We start from the raw sequence: 20382 nt of genomic DNA on the forward strand, positions 1-20382 counted from the left end.
TAACTAAGTTTTTAAAGATGTCCAAATTCAAACAAGGTTCGGTTGACCCAACCTTCTTTCGTAAGAAGGAAGGTAACCACCTTATGATTGTACAAATCTATGTCGATGATATCATCTTTGGCTCAACGAATCCTAGCTTAACAGCTGAATTCAGAAAGCTGATGGAGACTAAATTCGAAATGAGCTCAATGGGTCCGATTAAATTTTTCCTTGGTTTGAATATTAGACAGGGACCCGAAGGCATCTTTATCAACCAGGAAGCAGACACCAAAACTCTTCTTTCCAAATTTGGTATGATGGGAGACTCAAAGGTCAAAGTTCCAATGGTATTCGACACCAAACTCACACCTTCCCTGGAAAAACCGGCAGTTGACATTACGCTATACCGCCAGAAGATTGGGTCCTTAATGTATCTTACTGCTAGCAGGTCTGATATATTGTTTTCTGTATGTTATTGTGCTAGGTTTCAGGCGAATCCTTGTGAACCACATATGCTTGCAGTGAAAAATATACTCCGATATCTGAAACGAACCACCTCTCTCGGTCTATGGTATCCATCAAACTCAGGCTTTTTCGTTCAAGCCTTCTCAGATGCAGACCTTGGAGGATGTGGTTTAGATAGGAAAAGCACCACAGGAGGTTGCCAATTCCTTGATGGGAAGTTGGTCAGTTGGCAGTCAAAGAAACAAACCTGCGTTTCTCTTTCTACAGCCGAAGCAGAGTACATCGCAGCCGCCTCTTGTACATCTCAAGTCATTTGGATCCAAAGCCATCTCCGAGATTATGGACTCAACATGAAAAAGATCCCACTATATTGCGATTCAGAAAGTGCAATTAGGATCTGTCATAACCCAGTGCAACACTCTAAGACCAAGCATATAGCACTGAGGTATCACTTCATTAAGGATCATGTGGAGGATGGAAATGTCGAAATTCACTTTATTCGAACCACTGATCAACTGGCCGACATTTTCACCAAAGCCCTACCTGAAGCAAGTTTCAATAAAATCCTTCAAGGTCTAGGAATGATGGAATCAGAATCGGTACCAAAAACACCATCTCAAAGTTAAAAGTTGGAAGTGAAATGAACCGAACGCTCGGTCCATTTCGGGTTCGGTTCACATGGGAATCGAAATGAACCGAACGCTCGATCTACTTCGGGTTCGGTCCCATTGCACATATTCTCGCTCAATCTCAAAAAGGTGTTGTCTATGGTTTTATACATTTCTACAGTTGTTTTCCAAAAATCCAAAATTATTTTTTTTGAACCAAAATGAACCGAGCGTTCGGTCTATTTCGGGTTCGGTTCAAAAAAAATTTCTCTCTCTTTTCAAAAACTTAAAATCTCCAAAAATATTTTCTTAATTTTTCTTCCATTTTTGTTTAAATATCGATGGGACATGTTTCGTTCTCATACTTTATACTAGTTAAGCGTCCCTAGAAGCATGCTGCTGCATGTAGTCTAAAGCCTCAACTGATTTTGAATAAAGCCTTAATGACTAGGTATATAGAAACCTTGTCTTCCCAATAAGACTGCTACATTTATTCTAATCCTGAGCTACCTTACTCTTTTCTCATATGGGTTAAGAGTTTACTTCTTTGTCACCATTTTTAGCAGAGGTACTTTAGTTTCTTTTCACCACCTCAATATTTTTCTCCATCATATTTCGGTTCCATATAGTAACCCTTGATACTCTCAAAAATAACCACTGAGGTTTATGGTTACACAATCTCTGTGTTTATGATCTCAGCCTCGTGTCACTACGTGCTAAGTGAAACCCTAAATTCAATGACTAACATGAATTGACGGTAAACATTTAAATTTGCACTTGTATCATGAAATCTCTTTCCGTTGTGAGATTCTTATGAAATTGTTATTTACCATAAAATTTCTTCCCTTAGAATCCAGTTTTAATCTTTTGAGATTTCACAAAAAAACATCTTCAATGAGTTACTATATATATATATATATATATATATATATATATATATATATATATATATATATATATATATATATATATATATATATATATATATATATTCCAACCTACTTGTTCAACAGACCACATCGGTCTCACAGGTACTTCATTTAGTCTCGATCTTATGTCAAGGTCCGGGATTCTAAACTGAAGCGAAAGCCACCCTTTTAAGCCTTATCAAAAGATTCCTTTCAACACTTATTTACAAGTGATTGATCGTAATTCAACGGGAAATCATACAAACACTTTAAGGTCTCTATTGACTTTGAAGAAAGTGATTCGTGCCCGGGATAAATTGTTTTGTGTCTATATTGACATCACAAATTCCCACATAAATATCGCTTTATTTCTTTATCTTTGACACTTTATGCACAAAAATATTTGATTTTCCAAAAGTCTAGCTCGGTTCCATCATTATCTTTTGTTTGGATGACAGCTATTTAACAGATAAGGTGCTGACTCAGCTGACAGAGTAACGGCTTCAATAGTGAGCTGACGGGCACGCGTGTAATAAGGAACAGTTTTTCTCTCTCATGCGTAATCATCGGGGTTGCCAACCGTCGCGATTCAGTCACATCCGAAACCGTTTCGTGTTTCAAGAAGATTTGGGGGATGATTCTTCTCTCTCCTCTACCTACAGTATAAAAGCAACACACCTGATTCATTCCACATTTACAGCAATCGAAAATTAAACTAGCAAAATCAGGCGATTTCTTCTCTACTGTTCATCATCTTCAAGATTGCATTCAACAATGGCGGACTCTTCCTCAGTTCAGGAAACCTCTTCTCGCACCAACATCCTTCCCATTCACGCTCAACAAAGCCTGGTGATCGATCTAAACCCTAAAGTCTACGAGAATTATATGTATCCCATTGTGAAGTGTCTCAAATACTCTCCACTGGTTCTAGCCCTTTCGAAGGTAGAGATTGTGCCCATGGTATGTCTTTCCCAAGTCTTCTCCACTGCTCATTATGACAAATCAGTGGATCGAATCTACTTCGACCTCCTTTCTCACAAGACCTCCATCTCCAAGCAACGATTCTGCTGGCTCCTAGGCTTTGAACCTGATGAATCTAGGGTTAATCCCAACTCCATAACTGTGGGATAGTTATTCTCGATGTTCTACAACATGGGCTACACAGAAATACTCACGATTGTTACCAAGTTCAAAAAGTCGTGTCTTCCTCCTCCATGGAACGGATTCTTCACCATTCTGTTGAAGGGGCTATCTGAGCGAAGTTCTGGTTCTGATGGGGCTAGTAAATTGTTCATGACCATTCTCTATGGTCTATACAATGGCATAAACCTTGACTACGGCTCGGTTCTCTGGCAACAACTCATTCAGAGCCTTGCCTCCTCCTCTCGCCATACTGAAGTGTCCTATGTCAGATTTTGGACACTGATCACCAAGTGGGCAATGGATAAGCTTCATGTTCCTACTGTTGCCGATTCCCTCCTCTCCTCCATCATTGTCTTCCACACCACCAAGATCATCGTCACTGATCCGACCAAGTTCTCCTTCGTCGGATCCATTCCGGATTCCATGTCCGCTGGTGTGTACAAGGAGAGTGTTATCATGAAGGCTTACAAGGAGTTTCATCCTTCGGGCCCACGGGAACTTTCTGCGGAAATGGTTCATTCCATCAATGACGCAGATAAACCAGCTGCTAGAAGGAAGAAACCCGAGAAAGGGAAGATTAAGAAAGCAGCAAAGGGAGCAAAGGGTCCTTCCCCTAAGAAGCGAAAACCCTCAAAGATAGATCTTTCCCCCCCAGTGAAGAAGATGAAAACTTAGCTGAAGAGGAAACTTATTCTCTCGTCTTCATCAAGCAATTCAGAGGATAACCAATCTGAATCAGACGAGTCAGCTAGAGGCGATACTCCTCCTCACTCGCCTGCTCTTGAGGTACCAGTTTCATCAAAACCTCCTTCTCCTTCTTATATCACCTTAACCTCCATTCCCACCATAACCTCCTCCATTTCCATTCCCTCCATATCTAACCCTATTTCTATTCCCTCTATAACTACCTCTATTACCATTCCACCCATAACTACATCTATACCACCACCAATCTTCACTGAAGCCACCAAAACCACCACCAGTGAGATTCCAACCAACGTATCTGATACGGGGGTTCGAACTTCACAACCCGAACCCATTTCCCCTACCGAACCATCCGCTACTCCCTTATCTCCCACTCACTCTGCTGAAACCGAAACATTTCTGGGAGGGGAGGATATGACCTTTGATTCCATCTACTACAGCCCCTACCAAGTCCAAAGTGATGATGATGATGATGCTCCAGTTACCAAAAAGCACATTAAGGAACTCCACGAGAAGATTGATAATCTTTTAACTTCTTCCTCTACCTAAAAATCTCACATTTCGGAGGCTGCCATTCAGGGGATGGTGGAATCTCTCACCAAAGCACATGAAGCCTCCATTAGCTCAGCTGCTGCTGCTATTGACAAATCTACAAAGGCTAGTGCTGCGGCGACCGAAAAAGTCGAAAAACTATTTCAAGATGCTCAGATTTGGCTGGAGTCTTTGCAGGCGGTATCCGAAACCAATACCAAGAAGATTCGCACGGTTATGGAGAAGCTGGTCCATTCTCTAGAAACATAAAAAGACCACTTTGCCAGCTTCCATCAGAACCTCAAAGAAGACAATTAGTCTTTTCAATCTTCGGTTGCGGACCATCTTCTGAACTTTCAAGCAACTCTTGCTGCCGATTCTTCTCCAAAGGATGAGCTTGCTCGTAAATCTTCCGAGCTTCATCTTGCAACTCATCAGCTCTCCCATGCCGAGAAGGAGATCGATTCTCTTCGGTCTGAGAAAGCTGTGGTTAGGAGTTGTGTTTCGGATGTTCATGGGGCTCTATCCAACATAATCGAAGCCCATGATCCGATTCTTAACTACTCGGTGAGGCGCACTCTTGCAGAGAAGCTTGCTCCTGCCCTTGCCTTGCTTAGCCGCATTGAAGGGATTCCTGAGCAGGAGGAACATCTGAAACAAGGGGGAGAAGGGAAGCCCACAACTCAATCAAAACCCCCTCCGATTTCCAAAGCTCATTCACTCCCAGTTTCTTCACTAGTTCCTCCGAGAGCACCCAAACCAAAAACTGTTCTTACATCAGGTTTGAGTGCTCAAAGCAAACACAAACAAATCATTGATGACAGTGATGAAAGTGAGCACCAAGAACCGATTGCCAGCCTTCTGAAGAAACAGGCCAGAGAGAAGGAGCTTGATGAAAATGCTCATATTGCCAAAGAGGCTGAAGCCAAAGAGAGGAAGATAAAGGAGGCTCATGATCTCCTTGAAAGCAGAAAAAATCTATTTCCTCCTTGGATTCTTGAAGAGCTTGTCAAGGAAGCTATCGAGTCCCCCTGCACTCTTTGGCTTGAACCAGTGATCTCCTTCGACCGGGTTAATTCGGTGGATTCCCAATTTGACATGCCCTTGACCAGAAAAGCTTTTATCTTCCATGCATTTGCCCACATAGCTAAAGTTCCTCATCCTCACCCAAAGGTTGATAGGGAGCTTGTAGACTTCTATCTGAGGACAACTCAACCTCAGTATCAGACGTGGAGCACACAGAAGATCATCAACGTTCGGGTTCTCAAACCTGTTCGGGAGGGTAACTTCACTAATGTCAGATTCAAGGTCGTATGGGGATCCAACAAAATCGAGCATTCCATCTCTCTAGCCGATCTTCCCAACTTAAATCCTCATGACTGGATAATCTTGCACAACATTCTTCTCGTTAATGAAGTGGAATATGGTCCGATCATAGATCATTTCAAGAGAATGTTGATGTGTTATATTTTGGAGGTTGCCAAGCTGGATCAAGAAGTTGCAAATGTTCTTAGGAAGAAGCCCACTATCATTCCATTCGGTTCTCCAAGTGATTTAAACAGAATGCAGATGGGAGAGATTGATCGAAAACGAAACTCAGTCATGTTCACCAGGGCAGAGGGTCAGAAATGCTTATTTGCTTTGGCTGACAAACATTTTTACACCACTTCCTGCTTGAAGCATGTTCTGGGTATCATCAATCGATGCAAACAGAACTCGGAAAGTGATAAGAAATACTTCAACGATATGATCGATTGGGGTATTCACTTCCGACAAACACTTCTTGCTATAATTCCCTACCTATTCAAAACTGTGAAGAAAGCCAGTGTCGCAGGTGCAAGCAAGCTGGAGTGAGGTATCGACCATATTAACGCAAAGGGGGAGATTGTTGGGTATATGGTGTTGCGTCTTGGGCTCGTCTCTTAGCCCCATTTTGTATCCGGTATGGGCATGTCCATCCGTGACTTGTTTGATAGGGTTTGTGTATTAATAGATGCTTGCATGCATCTTTTCCATGGCTGATAGATTGTTTTTTACGTGTGATTTAGAAGATCTATTTTGTAACCCTAAAATCCTCTACAGCGGAAGTTCTTAATCGAGCTCTGCTGAGGATTGAATGTTCTAATCATTCGACTCATTCAGATCCATACTTGTGTATTGTTTCATTGTTTTACGTTCATTATCTACCTGTTACAAAGATCTAATCGATCAAAGAGTTTTTAAATCTCATCAGTTCTTATACCTAATAAGTCATTAGGAGTCTTGGATTCAATGCATGTTTAATTAGAGAAACCTAGATCCGAGCATTAGGGTTTGTATGCGCACTTAGGAATGTTCTTATGTACAAACCCCATTAGTGGTATCAGAGCCTAGATTGGTTTCTATTAAATTGATGCTTGAATGTTTGAATCTTAACTGCAAAATTCGATTTTTGTGTTTCTGAGTCATGGACTCCGCGAGTTGGCATGACTCGGCGAGTCCAGTGTGGGTACTCGGCGAGTCCGATCGTCAGGATTAGCCAAAAACGGGATTTTTTCATATTTATCTTACGGAAACTTACCTTAATCATATTAGATCAACCCTAATCCGATCTTATGATATATATGACTATATTTTGATCTAATTGAAGATAATTATCAATTAATAAAATATTTAATTTTCTTATATGATAATTATTAATCAAATATGGATAATTATGTGATTAATTGTTAATTTAAATTATTTGTTATTTGATCCTTTATGTTTAAAACCTGTCCTCAAGTTTTGAAATTTATGTTTTGTGATTAAAAGTTTAATTTAGACAATTTAAATTTCAAACCCTAGAATTTTATAAGTTTAAAATACAACCCTATACTAATATAATATTAGAAGATTAATATCTATATATGTATAACTTAAATGCTAGTCTTACCGTTAGTAGGCCTCATTCACAAAGTCGGTCTATAAGGTGGGTATAAGGTTGTGGCCTATAAAATGGCGGTTAATGGGTGTACACTCACACCCACCGCTCGCTTGATTGGTGGAGGGTCGTTAGCTGAACGGGTAGGATAGGGCAACCTCATCCTCTCATTAAAAGTATAATAAGAAATACAAAGTAACTACATGTTTTCTTAAAATTTCCCAATCTTAGTTACTTTAGGAAAAGTGAATTGATGCAATCCCATGAAATTACACTTTGCACCTTGCTAAGAAGTTAGTGGTGCATGTGTGGTTTACAGGCACACTAATTGGTTCTTAGAAAAGGTGGCAAAGGGTGATTCATTGTTTATCATAGTTCGATGGAGCGTGTGTGGTTTACTGGCACATCGAATAGGTGATCGTTACAATGAAGGCACCATGTGAATTTGCATGGTAATTCACACACGCTTGGTGATCCTCGGTATCCCAGTCACAAACAAGAGGGGCATATCGAGATTTAAACATGCCATTGAAAAGTTTCAATGAATCTCATCCGAACCTAGGAATTCTCAATTCATTTAGGACTTAAAGTTATGTTTTTCATGGTGGAGAATTAGTGAATCGTCATTCACTTACCTTCAAATTGTTTTCATGTTAGAGTACAGCATCCCTTTTCTAATGTGTAAATATTGTTGTTGGATCCTAGCCCTAATTTCTCATTGGGTGAATATTAGGGATTCATATTCTAGTCTATCTTTGTCCTTTCAATTTATAGATTTCGAACGCCAAGAATGCTGCTGCGAGTTCTTTCACTTTGATGAGCCTTTGTCAAAAGGTCACCTTTAATGGAGCGAACTTTAGCGAATGGATAAGATACATTCGCACGATTGCTCGCTATGAGGATAAGGAGTATGTCCTCGATGAGAAGCTCGAGAAAATCAACCCCGAAATTGCTACTCCCGCCGAAATCACCGATTTCGAAACTCACGAGCGTGATGCAATGAAAGTACATTGCATCATGATCGTGACAATGAACCCCGAATTCCAAAAGTCCTACGAGGACATGTATCCGTACGAAATGCACCAAGACTTATTGGAGAGATACCATCAAAACGCGAGACAAGAGCGTTATGAGATTTTAACGAACATGATTTCCGCTAAGATGGGTCATGGAGAGTCTCTTACCGTGCACTTGCAAAAGATGCAAAGGTATGTCGACCGCCTTCACAAGTTAAATGTTGACTTTGGGGAAGACTTGGCGATCGACATGGTGCTTCACTCTTTGCCTCCAAGCTACAATCAATTTAGGATGACCTATCACATGAACAAAGAAGAGCTCACCCTAAGCAAACTCCAAGGTCTCTTGAGGGTCGCTGAGAGCAACTTCAAGGACATGTCTGTTGCACCAACTCCCAATCTGCCCGCTGCTTCTGTCTTGGCAATTGGACAAGGAAAGGGAAAGAAGAGGAAGGCTTCGTCAAAGAACTATCGCAAGGTGAAAGCCCGAGATGGTTCCTCTTCTAGTGGGACCAAAGTTGATCCCGCTAAGCCCTGCTCTAACCCAAAGGAGGCAGAGTGCCACCACTGCCACAAGATAGGACATTGGAAGAGAAGCTGCCCGGAGTACCTGCAAGCCATCAAGGAAGGAAAGATCAAGCCATCTTTCGCAGGTATATATACAATTAAATCTAATGATTCGTCTCACAATACTTCTTGGGTTCTTGATACCGGTTGTGGTTACCACATTTGTTCTAATGTGCAGGGACTAAGAAGAAGTAGAGACGTGGAGCATGGAAGAATAAATCTAATCATGGGGAACAGAAGATCGTCACCTGTGACCAAGACTGGAGTGTATTATTTAGTGCTTAGGAATAGTTTATCTTTAAATTTGAACAATTGTTGCGATTCGCTAGAAATGGCTAGAAACATCATTTCTTTTCATGGTTTGTTTAGACAAGGTTTTAGATTTTCTTTTAATAATGAGAATGGTTCTATTTTAGCTTATCTAAATGGTGTCTTTTACTTTGAATTTGTACCATGTAATGGAATTTATGAAACTGTTATGATTGTTGATAACTTAGGAAATGATGTTTTGTACTTGGATTCTTCCAATAGTATGGATAAGGCATCCTTATGGCATTGTCGTCTTGGACATGTCAACATGAAACACATAGCCCAACTCCAAAAGCATGGAGTGTTGGAGTCATTCGACCTTAGGGAAGATGACACATGCGAGTCTTGTTTACTTGGAAAGATGACTAAGTCACCCTTCGTTGGTACGTGCGAAAGGGGTGAGGGTCTATTGGACCTCATACATACCGATGTGTGTGGACCATTTAGATCTACCACGAAGGATGGAAACTTCTTCTACGTGATTTCTACCGATGACTATAGTAGATATGGGTATATCTACTTAATCAAGCAAAAGTCATAAACTTTTGAAAGGTTCAAAGAGTTCAAGAATGAAGTGGAGAATCAATTGGGCAGGAAGATCAAGATGCTTCGAGCCGATCGAGGAGGAGAGTACCTAAGTCTTGAATTCCACGATTATCTCAAGGAGTGTGGAATAGTTTCACAATTGACGCCACTTAGGACACCACAATTGAATAGTGTGGTAGAAAGGCGTAATCGATCCTTGTTGGACATGGTTCACTCTATGATGAGTCATGCTTCGCTATCTATCTCTTTTTGGGGGTATGCCTTAGAGGCTGCTGCCCATATCCTTAACCGAGTCCCTATTAAGAAGGTTGCCAAAACACCTCACGAGATGTGGACGGGGAAAGCTCCTTCGTTAGCACATATCAAGGTTTGGGGTTGTGGGGCTTTCGTAAGATGAGATACTCACGACAAGCTCGAACCTCGTAGTGAGCGATGTATTTTCATCGGCTACCCGCAGAAATCCTTTGGATATCTCTTCTATAGACCGAAGAACAATGTTGTCTTCGTTGAGAGGAGAGGAGTTTTCCGAGAGCGAGAACTCATAAGCCAAGGAGACAGTGGGAGGCAAATCGATCTTGAAGAAACTCAAGAGTCGATAGATGAAGGAACCTCTACTGCTGGCGCTCAACCCGAGGAGGAAACTCCGGTTTAACCAATTGACGTATCATTACCTCTTAGACGTTCCAAAAGAGTTAGAGTTCAACCCCAGTTATATGGTTTTCATATTACTACCGAAGGGGACACGTATATTAGTGATAGTACACTAATAAACCTTTATGAACCTAATAGCTATAAGGAAGCCATCGCAGGCCCGGAGTCTGCGAGATGGAAAGAGGCAATGGATAGCGAGATCCAATCCATGTATGATAACCAAGTTTGGAATTTGGTTGACAATGTGCCCGGACGTAAGACTGTTGGGTGCAAATGGATCTTCAAGAAGAAGACCGACGTGGATGGAAAGCTACACACGTATAAAGCGCGATTGGTTGCGAAGGGCTTTACTCAAACTCCCGGAGTTGACTATGAAGAGACCTTCTCACCAGTTGCGAAGATAAAATCTATTAGAGTGATGCTAGCTATTGTCGCATTTCATGATTATGAGATTTGGCAAATGGATGTCAAGACCACTTTTCTTAACGAGAAGTTGGCTGAGGATGTTTATATGGCTCAGCCAGAGGGGTTTGTGGATCCGAAGCATCCGAATAGAGTGTGTAAGCTTGAGAAGTCCATTTTTGGACTACAGCAAGCGTCTCGCAGATGGAATCTTTGCTTCGATGAGAAAGTCAAAAAGTTTGGATTTGTACGAAGCAAAGATGAATCGTGTGTATATGTCAAAGCTAGTGGGAGTGTAGTAAGCTTCCTCATTCTATATGTCGATGACATATTGCTCATAGGAAACGACGTCCCAACTCTGCAGGAAGTTAAGTCCTGGCTCGGGAAGTGCTTCACTATGAAGGACCTCGGAGAGGCTTCCTATATTTTGGGAATAAGGATAGTAAGAGAAAGAAGTAACAGACTAATAGGACTTAGTTAGAACACTTACTTAGAGAAGGTACTAAAACGTTTTAGTATGGAAAACTCGAAAAAGGGAGAATTACCGATACAAAGCAATGCCAAGTTGAGTAAGACTCAAAGTCTGAGTACTGAAGCCGAGATAGCTGAAATGAGTCGAGTTCCATACGCTTCCGCAGTTGGCTCAATCATGTACGCTATGACTTGTACTCGCCCTGATGTAGCCTTAGCTTTGAGCATGGTTAGTAGATACCAAGGGAATCCAGGCAGAGCCCATTGGATTGCAGTGAAGAATATCCTTTATTACCTTCGGAGAACGAAGGAATGGTTCTTAGTCCTTGGAGGGGGTGATGACTTGAAGGTGCGAGGGTATAGTGATGCCAGTTTTCAGACCGACAGGGACAACTACCGTTCGCAGTCGGGCTGGGTCTTTACCCTAAATGGAGGAGTAGTAACTTGGAAAAGTTCCAAGCAGGAAACCGTAGGTGATTCAACGTGTGAATCAGAGTACATTGCAGCGAGCGAAGCGTCGAAGGAGGCAATATGGCTAAAGAACTTCATTGGTGATCTTGGATTTGTACCTACCATAAAGGAGCCCATGGAGATTTTCTGTGATAATGAAGGTGCGGTTGCCTTGACCAAGGAACCGAGAGATCATGGTAGATCGCGACATATTGACAGAAAATATCACTTTATTAGACATCGTGTAGAAGAAGGACAACTCGTAGTGAACAGAATATCATCAGAAGATAACCCAGCAGATCCGTTTACGAAGGGACTGAGTAGGGTTAAGCATTTGCAGCATGCTAGGAGTATTGGGCTGAAGGATGATATTAGCATAGATTAGATAGTATTAGAAACATGTAATAGATAAATGTAATTAACATTTGATGATTAAATAAAGGAGTTTTATTTATAAGTAATGTTACTATCTTATGTTAATTGTTTAACTATTGTTTCACTTTGTATGTTTTGACTTCCAGAATAATTGAGTTAATTAAGAATAATCAAATTATTTAAATAGTCCACAATCGTTCATATGTCGGAAGTAGATATGAATGAAGATTGTCATGAATAGGTGTGTAGAGTGTCTAGATGGTTTTGGACATAGCAAAAGATTGCTGCAACATTCATGAGTGCTTATGAACTAGGTTTGAGCATTGGAACAAACCCACGCTTGTTGGAATCACCTTATGGAATGTGATAGTAAATGGGTGATCGCAAGACGATAATATCATATAGTCTTAAAACATAGATATATGGTTTGTTATTGGTTAATTGATTGTACATTGATAATGCGAAAACGCATTGGTAACTCGATGTTATAAAACGCATTATTGTGTGTAGTTGGTTAATGAATAAGTAAATGCATATAAGTCGAAGTTTATCTGTAACTTTTAAGGAAAAAGTGATATCTCGGCCGCTCGATGATTTGATTTGACTTATGTGTCGGGCCCGGTCAGAACTGAATTGATGTGTTCGATTAAGTTCTATGTCAAATAAATCGGAAATCAAGAAACCAAATGCTAAACTAACTATTCCATAGTATTGTCAGCATGATATCTAATAGAGGACTGTACGGTCCCTTATCTGAAGGACAAGACTTATCCAAGTGGGAGACTGTTGGAATAGTGTCTAAGGCTGCAACTATATTAGGCAAGTATTTGACCCGATTGTGCATGGCCCTTTTGGGTTACCTTCACCATAGCAACTTGGTAGGATGATTTATTATGAGAGAATAGATATTATTAATATATTATGAGAATAGTATAAGGAATAATAATATAGTTATTTGATTAATATAAGTCATAGATTAATTAGTATTAATTTGGTGACATAAGAAGATTAGTTAAATAAGAGGGTATAAACTGTCAATTGATTGATAGTTAAACTTTAGACTGTAAATCCTTATTGGATAGGGGTTGGACGATTTCTAGGCTAGGATAAGCCTCAAAATCGTTCAAGGCTATCTATGGTAAGGATATGGATTGCTTTGAAGATTATCCAATTAGGGTTTGAGTTGTAACCCTTAAGGAGTCTACAAGTATAAATAGACCCTATGGCAAAGGGAATTTGGTACCTCCTCTAATGTAAGGATATCCTAGCCGAGTTCCATCCTCTCTCCTCTCTCTCAAATCATCCTCTTTGCTAGTTGGTGTTTGTAAGTCATTAGAGGAGTGGCAATTGTGACTCTAAAGCTCCAAGAACAAGAAGATCAAACAAGTGTCTCAAGGTATGATTCTAACTCTGGTTTTGTGTTGTTCTTATACCTAATAAGTCATTAGGAGTCTTGGATTCAATGCATGTTTAATTAGAGAAACCTAGATTCGAGCATTAGGGTTTGTATGCGCACTTAGGAATGTTCTTATGTACAAAACCCATCAACAGTTTCATACACACCATCACAAGGTAATGGTTTAAAATAAAGACTATTATTAAAGAAAGCATTAATCGAACCAACTTCATTATCAAATGAAAAGGTGAAACCTTGTGTATACAATGCATGAAAGGGAATAATATTTCTTGCCATTTTTGGCGAATAACAACATTTATTCAAATCTAAACTAAACCCACTACTTAGCGATAAAGTATAAACTCAAATCTTGGTGACAGGTGACACTTTCCTGTTTCCCATGATCAAGTTTATCCTTCCTTTCTCCACATTCTCACTTCTTCTTGGTCCCTGCAAATCAGAACAGATATGAATACCACAACCAGTATCAAGGATCCATGAGTTAGAATAGGGTGGGTTATTAGATAAGATTGTGTAAATACCTGCATGGTTGGGTTTAACATTCCCATCCTTCACATCTTGTTGGTACTTTGGGTAGTTCCGCATCCAATGTGCCTTTTCATGGCAATAGAAGCATTCAACCTCTTTTGGATCAGAAGAAGGAGTGACGAAACCTTTCTTGGTTCCACTTGAAGAAGAGTCATCAAGGGTCCTAACCTTGGTACCCTTTGAAGAACTCTTTCTCTTCTTCCCTCATCCTTTCCCGATTGCCAAGACAGGGGCGGAGTTAGTAGGATTAGGCGTAGTAACAACCGTCTTACCCTTAAGACCACTTTCCGCGGTCTTTAAGAGTCCTTGAAGTCTGTTGAGAGTGACCTCTTCCTTGTTCATGTGGTATGTCATGCGGAATTGATCATAACATGAAGGTAAGGAGTGCAAAATAATATCTATTGCTAGCTTCTCGGGAAAGTTCACATTAAGTTTCAGCAAGCGGTCAACAAATCTTTGCATTTTCTACATGTGGCCCGTGATGGGTTCTCCATCCTTCATTCGGGTTGTTATCATGGAGGAGATGATTTCATAACTTTCTTGTGGTGCACTTTGATGGTATCTTTCCATCAAATCTTGGTGCATTTCAAAAGGGTAGTAGTCCTCGTAGGACTTTTGGAGATCGGCTGTCATAGTGGCCATCATGATGCATGCCACCTTGGTGGCATCCCTTTCATGTGCCCTAAAGGCAGCGATCTCTTGAGGAGTAACAACTGTCTCATTAATCTCCTTAAGCTCCTTATCGAGGACATATTCTTTGTCCTCGTAGTGAGTAATCATTCGGATGTTTTTGATCCATTCATTAAAGTTGGATCCATCAAAAGTGATTTTCCCACGCAAGTCCATAAGAGAAAAGGAGTCATTAGGATTAGAGCCAGAAGCAGAAGTGTTTGCAGACATATGAGAAGAAGAAAAGTTTAGTTTAGAATTAGGAATAGTCCTTAATAAAACACCCAAATGTAGTATTAAGGCTAGGACCCAATCACAATATATTATACTTAGAATAGGTATGCCGTAATCCAAGTAATAACATATTTGAAAGGTAGGTGAATGACGATTCACCAATTTCCACCAAAGTTGAAATATTAAAATATTTAATTTGGTTCTTAGAAACTCCTAGATTCTTTTGAGATTCAATGAATTTTTCAAAGGCATGTTTCAATCTCAAGTGTGCCCTCCAAGTTTTGTGACTGGGATGCCGAGGATCACAAAACGAGGTGTGCAGTAACCATGCAAATTACTTGGTACCCTTAATAAATTACCTCTCAATCGATGTGCCGGTTAACCACACACGCTCCATCGATACTATGATAAATATTAAGTCACCCTTTACCTACCTTGTTAAGTCCAAGTTAGTGCGTCGGTTAACCACACACGCTCCACTAACGACTTAGACAAAGTGTAAAGTGTAATTTCGTGCATTAGCACCTTATTCACAATTTTCTAAACTAACTAAGATTGGGAATTTAATAAAACATTTAGTTACTTTATAATATTCATCATACTTTTAATGAGAATTTATAAGTCCTTGTCTCACCCGTTCGGCTAACGACCCTCCACCAGTCAAGCAAGCGGTGGGTGACAATGGACACCCATTAAGTTGCCATTTTATAGGCAACAACCATATACCCACCTTATAGACCGGCTTCGTGAATGAGGCGTACTAGCGGTAAGACGACTTTGATCTTATACATATATATATATATATATATATATATATATATATATATATATATATATATATATATATATATATATTATTAGTAACTTATAATATTATAAGTATAAGGGTTGAAGTTTAACTTTTAAAATTCTAAGGGTTGGAACTAAAGTTTTAATCAAGACTTTACTTGTTCCAAAACTTGAGGGCAAGTTTTGTAAACTTTCAAAACTTTTCATTTCTTGTAACTTATGAGTTTATTAGGGTATTAAAAATGAAAACTCTTCATTTTTATAGCCCATGTGTTATTTTAATGGTATTAAAGCAAAGTGACTTTTGGTTTTCCATAACTTGAGGACAAGTTATGGACTTCATTAAAACACATAAAGATCATGAATTAATCTACCACATAGGTTACAAATAATTCCTATGATCATCTAAACATCATAAGATCAAGAACATGAATATGAACACTTTCATGAATCAAAAATTACACTTAAAAACTTGTAATTTTGATAACTTGTTGATGTAAATGGATTAACATGAACATTACTCCAACTAAAACAAGTTTTAAAATACCAAAACAGTTTAGGGTAATATTCCTAGTCCATTTCTAGCAACAAGAACCGAAATTCTGAAAATTCCAGCCTCTACTTGTCGATTGCATGAACTGACTCTACGAGTAGGTTGCATTTGGACATGGACTCTTCGAGTCCCCCCCCATGGACTCAGCAAGTTCATACGGGCAGAAAGCAGAAAACTGGATTTTTCAAGCAGTTTGCACAAAAATCAAACAAGCAAGCCTAGGCTCTGATACCACTGATGGGTTTTGAGCATTCTAACACTTCCTAAGTGTACATGCAACCCTAATAACCTTGTATCTATGTTTGTCTAATTATCATGCAAAGTTGATTTCCAAGGCTATGATCCTATCTAGCATACATGGGGAACAATTCTCTTTGTAAATAATAGATAGAATTTCATACCTTGTTGTTGAAAGTGTTCCTTGAAACATTCTGAGCCTAGCACCTCAAGTGTGATGCCTCAAATGCTTCACACAACACCAAATGCAAAGTATAAACTTAAGAGAATACTCTAACACACTCAAAATTGGCCAAGCCCTCTTGTTTCTCTTGTGTAGCACTAGTGTAACCGATTTTGGGGAGAGACATGGTCCTTATATAGTTTGTTGCATTAGGTAAAACCCTAATGTAACATGACTCTTCATTTCTCAATCCATGGGTTAACTCCATCGAGCACCTTATGGGTGGAACCCAACTTGATAATCCATGGAGCCTTTTAGCCCACTATATAAGATATGGAAGATTCATATAATCTACCCATATATTTAATTAGTTATTCTTTTGATCACTTAATTAATTCTAAATTAATTCTTGATCAAAACTAATTAAATAATATTATTAATATATTAGAACTTATAATATATTAATAAACCATATGTATTATTTCTCTCATTTAGTTTATCCAATTGCATGATGCCATGCAACCCAAATGGACCATGTCGGGTAAGGTCAAGTATTTACCAGAAATAGTTATGGACTTAGACACCTTATCCAACAGTTCCGATGAGTGATTAGCACATGCCCAAGAATGGTTGTGATGTGTCCACAAGTCTAAAAAATTACCACCACCACTACAATGAGAACATTATAACAAAATCTAAGTCTAAAATGCCATAGGGGTGTTTTGTGTTACTATAATTACATACTTGAGAACTAAAAAGGATCTTCATTACTAAGTTGATAGTTGCTAAGTGGATACACTAAGGCTATATGTAACTAGGATGTTATAGACTTAGAATCTGTGAAATTTTGCTTTACCCTTATTCCTTGTGAATTTGGAGGTAAGGTCACTTATTCGAAGGCCTATCCTGTGTTGATTACATATGACCGGTATGCACTTTACAAATAGCGATGTAACTAATGAAGATTTTCTAATAATTATCTAGATAGTTCGTCTAATAATTATTTCCTTACCCAAATTCTCGCATAGATAACATGGCTGGACTCCATCCCTACGGCAACCCCTACGTTGCGAACGAATTCATTGCTGGATGGTTTGGAGAAAAACCAAAGAATGATCATCTAATCCCTTTGAATGATCACCATGATGAAGACCTTTCGGATAGTGCTAACTCCGAACCCGAAGTTGAGAACCTACCCCCGGTAGCTCCCATTCCAAATCCTAACTCTCGTCCGGATTTTCATGGCCCGACGCCCCTTGGGTTGAATGTTTGGAAGCATGGAGCGAAGATCAAGATCAACCTATACCGTTTAATGGAGACCGAAGCTTCTACAACGTAAATGAATGGAGCATAGCAGACAGAGTTCTACCAATCCTGATACGTAGAGTTGCTCGTAACGAAATTTAGGGTAGGAGCATTCTACATCGTATCATAGAAGTTGACACAAATGGAGGAATGCATATCCTTCGCACCAACCACCTTGAACATGCTCGTGAGAGATCTGAGAGAAACCACGAAATCCTGATGCAAGCCCTGGCTGAATCACGAGCCGAAGTCATGGAACTCTGAGTACGCCAGAGGGTGTACGAAAGACACCTGCTTGATATGAAACGCCAACTGGCTGGACTAAGAGTACACCAGAGGGATGATTGTCGCCAGTAGGAGATACTTTACTTCCCTTCTTGTTTTAAAGAACCGTGTTCCTGTCTATGTCCTATGTAGCCTTTTCTATGAAACTGCCTTGTGCTGTAAGTACTTTTAGTTAGGCCTTTATGCGGCCAAAACTTTTGCTACTCTGAATATGATATAAGACCTGCTTCAAGGTCAATTTTCCCTGAACTAGTTACATCTTAAACATCGTTGATGTTGACAGTCAGCTAACTTCCGTGTCATGTTTTTGTGCAAATACTCTCATCATACTTTCATTGGATTCTATCTGAATCATGCCTTAGTCAAGTCATTAGACTATAGTAGTTTAAACTCCGAAGACATTTCCGAGTCTCTTTCAGTGGTTGGATCATATTTTCCACCAGCCTATAATACCTCGGCGCGAACGACAAAAGTCTTGAGACCATTGTACGAACTTATTTCCACTTTTTGCTAGGACTGCATCATAGGGATGTAGGTCAAACCTTAGAGAACATACTTCTATTCTATACATGATCAATCGAACTACGTCTAGGTTCAACCATACTCGCTCACAAATTCATTTTCTTTCCGTGAAATAGAATCATGTCGCCACAGAAAAACGATCAACCCATCAACCAATCACCAACGCTACAGATTGATACAACTACCTTTCAAGCTATAGTCTCGGCTGCCGTGTCAGCTATTCTGAATCACCTTAACAGTAATAATGCAAATGTTAGTGGGATTGTTAACAACAATTCCAATCCAGGTAACGATCAAGTACCTCAACGAGCAACAAACTACCACGACACCCCGAGCCCCAAGATCACGAGTAACAAATGGAAGTCTTGGGCTAAATCTAGGGACAAATTGCTTTGAAGGGCGAACAAGAAACAACCACTGGTTAGACCTTCACAGCCACGACATCGGTACCTCCTACTACTATCTCTTTGTGTATCCCAATTGTTCCTAACCCAGCCAGACAATATGTTTGAAATCTCCCAAAGTGAAGCCAATGCAACTACCACCACAGTGGACCTTGTCGAGAGACGCAGTGCTCAAACTGCAATAGAAAGGGACACACCGTACGTTACTGCGAAAGCCTAACAAGGCTGAGCAACGAAGTGACAAACACCGGTGTGAACTAGGCTTGCTACGGTTGTGGCAAGGTGGGTCACTACAAAAGGAACTGCCCAGAGGCAATAAATGCTGGCACAGACGGAAGTATGCTACCGACCACCTCCGCAGGAGAGACTACTCTGGACCGACGTTAAAGTAATTTTGGCATTTCTTTGTAACAGACTTATAAACTATTTAAAACTAGTGCAACTAGAGTCTTATCTTTTCCGAGATCCCGTTAGTTAAGGGATGCTCATGCTGCGAATACTTGTCTTTTGTAGTATACCTTGTTCGCAGGAATAGTCTTGTAGTAAATCTAAAGTACAGTAACTCTGTTAAAGGTTGCACTGCTGTGTTTTGTCTGTAACACCTTATGTTCAAATCTAATGTCTTTAGTTTCCATATGATTCCGACATTATCATACAACTAGAGTAAATTCGACCCTCGCAATATCGGTCTCATCCATACATCTCTTTCTCCGAAATCGTCTTTCTAGCAAAACTATCATTCCAGAACACTGAAGTATTCATTCATGGAGTACCTCATGTTTCTAATTCATTCTAAAGAAATCTCATCAAAAGAATGAAAGGACCAAGCTTCTCACCTATGAGAGCTCTAGTCTTATTCTTCAAGAAGACAGACTTCAGCGGGTGCGATCATACCAGCACTAATGCACCGGATCCCATCAGAACTCCGCAGTTAAGCGTGCTTGGGCGAGAGTAGTACTAGGATGGGTGATCCACTGGGAAGTCCTCATGGTGCATACCTTGACAGGACTTCCACTAGAAATCATTACCTTCTGCCGCACATAGGTGAAGTGTTTGACCCACCGCACAGAACGACATACCTTTTGGAAATGAACCTAAGATCCGAATATCACTAGTTACGAGTGTTAGTGAAGGGTTTCCCGAAGACAACCTTCCAAACTTCATGCGGACACTACGAGTCCGTAGTGATACCTCTCGGATAGGACCAATACATCTGTAATATTCATGAACTTAATGAATAGGGTACGCCAT

General features: G+C 39.9%; 1 non-coding gene across 1 annotated transcript; it reads left to right on the forward strand.

Moving 5' to 3' along the window:
* The first annotated feature begins 20011 nt into the window (after positions 1–20011).
* On the forward strand, positions 20012–20130 carry LOC145027415 (5S ribosomal RNA). Its single transcript, XR_013675334.1, has one exon. It is a non-coding gene; the product is annotated as a 5S ribosomal RNA (ribosomal RNA).
* Positions 20131–20382: the final 252 nt, after the last annotated feature.

This window comes from Lactuca saligna, chromosome 1, assembly GCF_052625555.1.
Source record: "Lactuca saligna cultivar CGN05327 chromosome 1, ASM5262555v1, whole genome shotgun sequence".
Taxonomy (NCBI): domain Eukaryota; kingdom Viridiplantae; phylum Streptophyta; class Magnoliopsida; order Asterales; family Asteraceae; genus Lactuca; species Lactuca saligna.